The sequence below is a fragment of the Canis aureus genome, chromosome 7 (assembly GCF_053574225.1).
Source record: "Canis aureus isolate CA01 chromosome 7, VMU_Caureus_v.1.0, whole genome shotgun sequence".
NCBI lineage: Eukaryota > Metazoa > Chordata > Mammalia > Carnivora > Canidae > Canis > Canis aureus.
This window is the reverse complement of record NC_135617.1, coordinates 73,060,540-73,071,358: the sequence shown is the minus strand read 5'-3', so window position 1 is coordinate 73,071,358 and position 10,819 is coordinate 73,060,540. Positions and strand designations below refer to the sequence as shown.

General features: G+C 42.6%; 1 pseudogene; it reads left to right on the top strand.

Moving 5' to 3' along the window:
* The first annotated feature begins 1,936 nt into the window (after positions 1–1,936).
* LOC144317862 (Y-box-binding protein 1 pseudogene) lies at positions 1,937–3,162 on the top strand (annotated as a pseudogene).
* Positions 3,163–10,819: the final 7,657 nt, after the last annotated feature.

Below are 10,819 nucleotides of genomic sequence, written 5' to 3'. Positions count from 1 at the left end.
TGCTTTTGCACAGCAAAGGATACAGTCAACAGAACTAAAACACAACCTAAAGAATGGGAGAATATATATGCAAAAGACGTATCAAATAAAGGGCTAGTTTCCAAGATCTGTAAAGAACGTTTTAAACTCAAACCCAAGGAAACAAACAATCCAATCATGAAATGGACAAAAGACATGAAGAGAAATCTCACAGAGGAACACAATGACATGGCCAACAAGCACATGAAAACATGCTCTGCATCACTTGCATACAGGGAAATACAAATCAAAACCACAATGAGATACCACCTCACACCAGTGAGCATGCGGGAAATTAACAAGGCAGGAAACCACAAATGTTGGAGAGGATGCGGAGAAAGGGAAGACTCTTACACTGTTGGTGGGAATGTGATCTGATGCAGCCACTCTGGAAAACTGAGTGGAGGTTCCTCAAATAGATAAAAAATTGACTTGCCCGACGACCCAGCAATTGCACCTTTGGTGATTTACCCCAAAGACTCAGATGCACGGAAACGCCGGTACTCCTGCACCCCGATGTTTATAGCAGAATGTCCACAATAGCCAAACTGTGGAAGGAGCCTTGGTGTCCATTGAAAGATGAATGTGTAAAGAAGATGAGGTTTATGTATAAAATGGAATATTATTTAGGCATTAGAAACGACAAATACTCACCATTTGCTTCAACATGGATGAAACTGGAGGGTATTATGCTGAGTGAAGTAAGTCAATCGGAGAAGGACAAACAGTGTGTGTTCTCATTCATTTGGAGAATATAAATAATAGTGAAAGGGAATATAAGGGAATGGAGACGAAATGTGAGGGAAATATCAGAATAGGAGACAGAAAATAAAGACTCCTAACTCTGGGAATCGAACTAGGGGTGGTGGAAGGGGAGGTGGGCGGGGGTTGGTGGTGACTGGGTGACGGGCACTGAGGGGGGCAGTTGACGGGATGAGCACTGGGTGTTATTCTGTATATTGGTAAATTGAACAAAATAAAAAATTAACTTATTAAAAAAAAGATTCATGGAAACTAATGAGAATGAAGATAGAACTGTTCAAAATCTTTGGGATGCAGCACAAGCAGTCCTAAGGGGGAAATACATCGCAATAGAAGCCTCCATTCAAAAACTGTAAAGAAATCAAATACAAAAGCTAACCTTACACATAGAGGAGCTAGGGAAAAAACAGCAGATAGATCCTACACCCAAGAGAAGAAGATAGTTTTTTAAGATTTTAGCAGAACTCAATGAAATCGAGACCATAAGACCTGTGGAACAGAACAACAACAAAAAACCAGGAGTTGGTTTTTTGAAAGAATTAATAACATACATAAGCCATTAGTAAGCCTTATTAAAAAGAAGAGAGAGAAGATTCAAATTAATAAATCATGAATGAGAAAGGAGAGATCAGGGATCCCTGGGTGGCACAGCGGTTTGGCGCCTGCCTTTGGCCCAGGGCGCGATCCTGGAGACCCGGGATCGAATCCCACGTCGGGCTCCCAGTGCATGGAGCCTGCTTCTCCCTCTGCCTGTGTCTCTGCCTCTCTCTCTCTCTCTCTGTGTGTGTGACTATCATAATAAAAATTAAAAAAAAAAGAAAGGAGAGATCACTACCAACACCAAGGAAATACAAACGATTTTAAAAACATATTATGAACAGCTATATGCCAACCAATTAGGCAATCTAGAGATATGGACGCATTCCTGGAAAGCCAGAAACTACAGAAACTGGAACAGGAAGAAATAGAAAACCTGAAGAGGCCAATAACCAGAGAGGAAATTGAAGCAGTGATCAAAAACCTCCCAAGACGAGTTCGATTGGTAGCGGGAGCGGAGAGTGGACCCCAGAGAGCCCTGAGCAGCCCCACCACCGCCGCCGGCCTAGTTACCATCACACCCTGGGAGGAGCCGCAGCTGCCGCAGCCGGCCCCAGTCACCATCACCGCAACCATGAGCAGCGAGGCCGAGACCCAGCAGCCGCCCGCCGCCCCCCCACCCCGCCGCTCCCACCCTCAGCACCCCCGACACTAAGCCCGGCACCACGGGCAGCGGCGCAGGGAGCGGCGGCCCGGGCGGCCTCACATCAGCGGCGCCTGCCGGCGGGGACAAGAAGGTCATCGCAACGAAGGTTTTGGGAACAGTAAAATGGTTCAATGTAAGAAACGGATATGGTTTCATCAACAGGAATGACACCAAGGAAGATGTATTTGTACACCAGACTGCCATAAAGAAGAATAACCCCAGGAAGTACCTTCGCAGTGTAGGAGATGGAGAGACTGTGGAGTTTGATGTTGTTGAAGGAGAAAAGGGTGCGGAGGCAGCAAATGTTACAGGCCCTGGTGGAGTTCCAGTGCAAGGCAGTAAATATGAAGCAGACTGTAACCATTATAGACGCTATCCACGTCGCAGGGGTCCTCCACGCAATTACCAGCAGAATTACCAGAATAGTGAGAGTGGGGAAAAGAACGAGGGATCGGAAAGTGCTCCCGAAGGCCAGACCCAAAAGCACCGGCCCTACCGCAGGCGACGGTTCCCACCTTACTACATGCGGAGACCCTACGGGCATCGACCACAGTATTCCAACCCTCCTGTGCAGGGAGAAGTGATGGAAGGTGCTGACAACCAGGGTGCAGGAGAACAAGGTAGACCAGTGAGACAGAATATGTATCGAGGTTATAGACCACGATTCCGTAGGGGTCCTCCTCGCCAAAGACAGCCTAGAGAGGATGGAAATGAGGAAGATAAGGAAAATCAAGGAGATGAGACCCAAGGTCAGCAGCCACCTCAACGTCGCTACCGCCACAACTTCAATTACCGACGCAGATGCCCAGAAAACCCTAAACCACAAGATGGCAAAGAGACAAAAAGCAGCCGATCCACCAGCTGAGAATTCGTCCGCTCCCGAGGCTGAGCAGGGCGGGGCTGAGTAAATGTCAGCTTACCATCTCTACCATCATCCGGTTTAGTCATCCAACATGAAGAAATGAAGATGAAATTCCAGCAATAAGAAATGAACAAAAGATTGGAGCTGAAGACCTTAAGTGCTTGCTTTTTGCCCATTGACCAGATAAATAGAACTATCTGCATTATCTATGCAGCATGGGGTTTTTATTATTTTTACATAAAGACGTCTCTTTTTGGTAATGATAAACGTGTTTTTTTTTTTTTTAAAAAAAAACCTGGTTTTTCTCAATACACCTTTAAAGGTTTTTAAATTGTTTCATATCTGGTCAAGTTGAGATTTTTAAGAACCTCATTTTTAATTTGTAATAAAAGTTTACAACTTGATTTTTTCAAAAAAAGTCAACAAATGGCAAGCACCCGTTAATAAAGGTCTTAAATAATTAAAAAAAAAAAAAACCTCCCAAGACACAAAAGTACAAGGCCAGATGGCTTCCCAGGGGATTTCTATCAAACGTTTAAAGAAGAAAACATACCTATCCTACTAAAGCTGTTTGGAAAGATAGAAAGAGATGGAGTACTTCCAAATTCGTTCCATGAGGCCAGCATCACCTTAATTCCAAAACCAGACAAAGACCCCACCAAAAAGGGGAATTACAGACCAATATCCCTGATGAACATGGATGCAAAAATTCTCAACAAGATACTAGCCAATAGGATCCAATAGTACATTAAGATAATTATTCACCATGACCAAGTAGGGTTTATCCCCGTGACACAAGGCTGGTTCAACACTCGAAAATAATCAATGTGATTCATCATATCACCAAGAGAAAAACCAAGAACGATATGATCCTCTCATTAGATGCAGAGAAAGCATTTGACAAGATAGAGCATCCATTGCTGATCAAAACACTTCAGAGCGTAGGGATAGAGGGAACATTCCTCGACATCTTAAAAGCCATCTACGAAAAGCTCACAACAAATGTCATTCTCAATGGGGAAGCATTGGGAGCCTTTCCCCTAAGATCAGGAACAAGACAGGATGTCCACTCTCACCAATGCTATTCAACATAGTACTGGAAATCCTAGCCTCAGCAATCAGACAACAAAAAGACATAAAGGCATTCATATTGGCCAAGAAGCAGTCAAACTCACCCTCTTCACCGATTACATGATACTCTACCTAGAAAACCCAAAAGCCTCCACCCCAAGATAGCTACTCATACAGCAATTTGGTAGCGTGGCAGGATACAGAATCCATGCCCAGAAATCAATGGCATTTCTATACATTAACAAAGAGACTGAAGAAAGAGAAATTGAGCAGTCAATCTCATTTACAATTGCACCCAAAAGCATAAGATACCTAGGAATAAACCTAACCAAGGAGGTAAAGGATCTCAACCATAAACACTATAGAACGCTACTGAAAGAAATTGAGGAAGACACAAAGAGACTGAAAAATATTCCATGCTCATGGATTGGCAGAATTAATATTGTGAAAATGTCAATGTTACCCAGGGCAATGTACACGTTTAATGCAATCCCTATCAAAATACTATGGACTTTCTTCGGAGAGTTACAACAAACTATTTTAAGATTTGTGTGGAATCAGGAAAGACTCCGAATAGCCAGGGGAATTTTAAAAAAGAAAAACATATCTGGGGCTTCAGAATGGCAGATTTCAGGTTGCATTAAAAGTTGTGGTTATCAATACTGTGTGGAACCGGCACAAAAACAGACACATAGATCAATGGAACAGAATAGAGAACGCAGAAGTGGACCTTGAACTTTATGGTCAACTAATATTCGATAAAGGAGGAAACACTCTCCATTGGAAGAAAGACAGTTTCTTCAATAGATGGTGGTGGGAAAATTGGATATCCACATGCAGAAGAATGAAACTAGACCACTCTCTTTCACCATACACAAAGATAAACTCAAAATGGATGAAAGATCTAAATGTGAGACAAGAATCCATCAAAATCCAAGAAGAGAACACAGGCAACACCCTTTATGAACTCGGCCACAGTAAATTCTTGCAAGGTACATTCACGAAGGCAAAAGAAAAAAAGCAAAAATCAACTATTGGGACTTCATCAAGATAAGAAGCTTTTGCACAGCAAAGGATACAGTCAACAAAACTAAAAGACAACCTACAGAATGGGAGAAGATATTTGCAAAAGACGTATCAGATAAAGGGCTAGTTTCCAAGATCTATAAAAAACTTCTTAAACTTAACAGCAAAGGAACAAACAATCCAATAATGAAATGGGCAAAAGACATGAACAGAAATCTCACAGACGAAGACATAGACATGACCAAAATGCACATGAGAAAATGCTCTGCATTACTTGTCTCAGGGAAATACAAATCAAAACTACAATGAGATACCACCTCACACCAGTGAGCATGGGGAAAATGAACAAGGCAGGAAACCATAAATGTTGGAGAGGATGCTGAGAAAAGGGAACCCTCTTACACTGTTTCTGGGAATGTGAACTGGTGCAGCCACTCTGGAAAACTGTGTGGAGGTTCCTCAAAGAGTTAAAAATAGACTTGCCCTAAGACCCAGCAATTGCAGTGTTGGGGATTTACCCAAAATATTCAGATGCAATGAAACGCCGGGACACCTGCACCCCGAAGTTTTTAGCAGGAATGTCCACAATAGCGAAACTGTGGATGGAGCCATGGTTTCCATCGAAAGATGAATGGATAAAGAAGATGTGGTTTATGTATACAATGGAATATTACTCAGCCAGTAGAAATGACAAATACTCACCATTTGCTTCAACATGGATGGAACTGGAGGGTATTATGCTGAGTGAAGTAAGTCAATTGGAGAAGGACAAACATATGTTTTCATTCAATTGGTTAATATAAATAATAGTGAAAGGGAATATAAGGGAATGGAGAAGAAATATGTGGGAAATATCAGAAAGGGAGACAGAACACAAATACTCCTCACTCTGAGAAAGGAACTAGGGATGATTTAAGGGGAGGAGAGATGGGGTTACGGTTGAATGTTTGAAGGGCACTGAGGGGGGTCCTTGCAGGGATGAGCACTGGGTGTTATTCTGTATGTTGGTAAATTGAACACCATAAATAATAAATTTATTTTTTTTAAAAAGTTCAAACAACTAAATATTTATGCTGCCAACATGGGAGTACCTAAATATAGAAACCAATTAACAACAAACGTATAGAAAGTCACTGATAATAATACAATGACAGGGGATTTTAACACCTACTTATGGCAATGGACCTATCGTCTATACAGAAAATCAACAAGGGAAAAATAGCCTTGACACACTGGACCACAGGGACTCAACAGATATAGTCTGAACATTTCAACCTAAAGCAGAATACACATTCCTTTCAAGTGCACATGGAACATTCTCCAGAACAGATCATATCATGGGCCACAAATCAGGCTTCAACAGGTACAACAGGTACAAGAAAGTTGATATCACACCCTGTACATTTTTGGACCACGACGTTATGAAACTCGAAGTCGACAGTAAGAAAAAATTTGGACAGACCAAAAATACGTGGAGATTAGGAACATCCTACTAGAGAATGAATGGAGCAACCAGGAAATTAAAGAGGAAATTTAAAACAAATGAAAATGAAAACATGTTTCTCCAAACCTCTGGGATGTAGCAAAGGCAGTCCTGAGAGAGACGTACATAGCAATACAGGCCTACCTCAAGAAAGAAGAAGTCTCCAATACACAGCCTAACCCTACACCTTAAGGAGTTGGAAAAGGAATAGCAAACAAAGCCTAATGCCTATAGAAGAGGGGGAAAACAAAGATGAGAGGATCAATAAACAATACAGAAACAACAAAGCAGTAGAATGGAATAAAGAAACAAAGAGATGGTTCTTCAAAATAATCAAGAAAATGGAACAAGCCCTAGCCAGCCTTATCAACAAGAAAACAGAAAAGACCTAGATAAATAAAATCACAAATGAGAGAAGAGAGATCACAATCAACACCAGAAAAATTAGACAATTATAAGGGAATACTATGAAAGGTTATACGCTAATATACTGGGAGACCTGGAAGAAATGGACAAATCCCCAGAAATGTGCAAACGAGCAAAACTGAAATAGGAAGAAATAGAAAATGTGAACAGACCCTTAACTAGCAAAGGAATTGAATCAGCAAGGCACCTGGGTGCCTCAGTGGTTGAGCATGTGCTTTGGCTCAGGGCATGATCCCGGGGTCCTGGGGAATGAAGTCCCACATCGGGCTCCCCGCATGGAACCTCAATTTCCCTGTGTCTATACCTTTGCCTCTCTGTGTCTCTCATGAATCCATAAATAAATCTTTAAAAAATGAAAAAAGATAAAATGATGAGAAGGGACCCAAATAAAATAACAAATGAGAAAAGAGATATAACAACCAACACTAGAGAAATACAAACGATTATAAGAGAACATTATGAAAAAATATATGCCAGCAACCTAGAACCTGGAAGAAATAGATCAATTCCTAGAAATATATAACATAGTAAAAATGAAAAAGGAAGAAATAAGCCTTGAACAGACAGATAACCAGCTAAGAAATTGAATCACTAATCAAGGATCTCCCAACAGGAGACGCTTAGATCAATAGAACAGAGTGGAAAGCCGAAACAAGATACAAACCTGTAACTCTATGATCCAATAATCGACAACAAGGCAGGAAGGAATATCCAAAGCACAAAGACAGTCTCTTCAACAAACCCTAACCCTGACCCCAGGATAAGAACAAATGGTGTTGGGAAAACCAGGCAGCCAAATGCAGAAGAATGAAACTGGACCACTTTCTTACACCATATATATAAAAAATAAATTCAAAATGGATAAAAGACCTAAATGTGAGACCTGAAACCATAAAAAGAAGAAAAGATAGCAAACGTCTTTGACATTTGCCATTGGATCTTCTTTCTAGATATGCCTCTAAGGTGAGGGAAACAAAAGCAAAAATACTATTGGGACTTCATCAAATTGAAAAGCTTCCACAAAGTGAAGGAAACAACCAAACCTAAAAGGCAACATACAAAATGAGAGGAGATATTTGTAAACAACACATCCAATAAAGATTTAGTATCCAAAATACATAAAGGAAATATAAATCTCAGCCTCCTAAACACAACTTATCCAACTGCCAATGGGCAGAAGACACGAATGGACTTTGTCTCTGACAAGACATCCAGATGGCCATGAGACACACGGAAAGACACTAAGCGTCACCCATCAGCAGGGAAATGCAAACCAAAACCACAATGAGATGTCACCTGACAGCCATCATAATGGCTAAAGTTAAGAACAGAAGAAACAACAGGTGTCGTTGAGGCTATGGAGAAGAGCGAGGCTTCTTACACTCCTGGTGGGCAGGCGAACAGGTGCAGCCACTGTGGAAAACACTGTGAAGGGTCCTCCAGAAGTTGAAAATAGGGGATCCCTGGGTGGTTCAGCCGTTTGGCACCTGCCTTTGGCCCATGTCGCGATCCTGGAGAACCGGGATCGAATCCCATATCGGACTCACAGTGCATGGAGCCTGCTTCTCCCTCTGCCTGTGTCTCTGCCTCTCTCTATCATAAAAACAATTTTTTTAAAAAGTTAAAAATAGAGCTACACTACAATTCCAAAATTGCACAGCTAGGTATTTACCCCAAGGATACAGAAGTTGTTTAGTAGATTCAAAGAGGAACACGCAGCCCAGTGTTTGTAGCAGCATTATCAACAAGAGCCAAACTGTGGATACAGCCCAGATGTCCATCGACAGATGAATGGGCCGAGACGATGTGGTTAATATACACACTGCGGCATCACTTGTTCATCAGAAGGGATGAAATGAAGCCATTTACAATGACGTGGGAGAAGTGGAAAGGACTTATGCTAAATGAACTGAGAGGAAGACATATACCAAATACCATACAATTGTATTCACATGTGAATTTTAAGAAACCAAACAAACTGGCAAAGGGGCGGAGGAGGGGATGAGAGAAGCAAATAAAAAAACACACTATTAACCACAGAGAATAAACTAATAAATACCAGAGGAAGGTGGGGGGGATGGGGAACCAGGCGATGGGGATAGTGGAGAGCACCTGTGACCAGTACCAGGCGTTGTATCCAAGGGTTGAATCACTATGTGGTAAACCTGAATCTATATCATACTGTGTTTACAAAGAGGAATTCAAGTAAAACTTTAAAATAATAATTGGTAGTATTGATGAAACATGTGCGCACAAGAAATAAAATCAGAAAGGCAACTGAAAATCCAAATAAAGAGTATTTAGAGTCACAAATCCCCTCCTTAGCTCAGCTCGGGAGAAGCCTGCCATGTCTATTCTGACCCCAGCAGAAGCCTGGATTTTGATTTTCTGGGGAAGCCACTGACTTGGTGGAGTCAGGTTATTTTTGAACCCAAAACCTAAATAGAGTGCATAAAACTAAACTGCCCAAGATACTAGGAGTCCCACTGCAGGCACATGCCAGGACCCAAACTCTAACCATACATAGATATAACCCTAACCCTACACTTAAGCCTAATGTTGACCTAACCCTTAAACAAGACCTATCACTTGGTGATCGAAAACCAAACACAAACCCCAAGACCGAAACACATTCACTGAACCATCTTGCCAAACCTCAACCTAACTTTAAAACCTATTCTAAACCCTTAACCCTGACCGCTACCTTAAATCTAACTCTAACCCTAACCCTAACCTCTAAACCTAAATTGAACTTAATGTACTCAAACCCTATTCCTGAACTTAATATGTACCCTAACCCTAACCCTCTAATACTAATCCTATCTCATACCCCAAACTATACCCTAACCCATACCCTAAAACTAACCTCTAACCCACTCCCTTAACGAATCTCTTACTCTCTTCCAAAACCGTACACTGACCCTGACCTGTCCCTAACCCTAACCCCTAACCAAACAATAACCCTAACCCTTGTCCTAAACCCTATCCTAACCCTAACCCTCGCCCTAATTCTAAACCTAGCCCTAACTATAACCGTAGGCCCTCACCCTAAACCCTAACCCTAACTTACACCCTAACCCCTAACCCTAACTGAAAACCTAAGCCCAACCCTAACTCTAACCATAACCCTAACCCCAACTCCTAACCTCCTGCCCTAATCCCTAGAGCCTAAACACTAACCCTAACACTAAATCCTGTCCCTTACCCTAACCCCCATCCTAACTCTTAACTACTGATCATTACCCTTATACCTCACCTAACCTCTAATCCATAACCATAAGCATAATCACTAACACCTAACATATAACTTAAGGCTAACCACCAACTGCCTCCCCTCCCCTAACCCTACCATTCATTCTGCCCTTACACTTACCCTGTGGTTCTGAGGAGTCCCTTCTGATGTAGACGTGGCCCCCAATGGCTCCTCCAGAGTCCTCCAGGGGGTCCAAGCGAGCCGGGCTCCTTTGAGTGTGGACATGGCCCAACGTGTTCCTGAGTCATAGTCAGCGGGTCCTGAGGACGCCGGGTCTCCTGTCACTGTGGACTATGTCTCACATCCTCTGGAAGCCTCACAGCAGGTCCTCAGGAAGCCGGGGGCTCCTGTCAGCATGGACATGGTCCCACGTCCCCCAGAAAACTCACCGTGGGTCCTGAGGGGGCTGTGGGCTCCTGTCAGCATAGACACAGCCCCATATGTCCTGAAGCCAAAGTGCTGGTCCTGAGGAGGACGGGGTTCCTGTCAGGGTTGACGTGGCCCCACATTTTCCTCAAGCCTCACCATAAGACCTGAGGAGGCTCGGGGCTCCTGTCAGCATGGATGTGGCCCATAATATTCCCAAACATTCACAGTGGGTTCTGAGAAGGCTGGAGAATCCTGTCAGTGTGGATGCGGCACCCACATTTTTCTTAGGCCTCACCACAGGCCCTG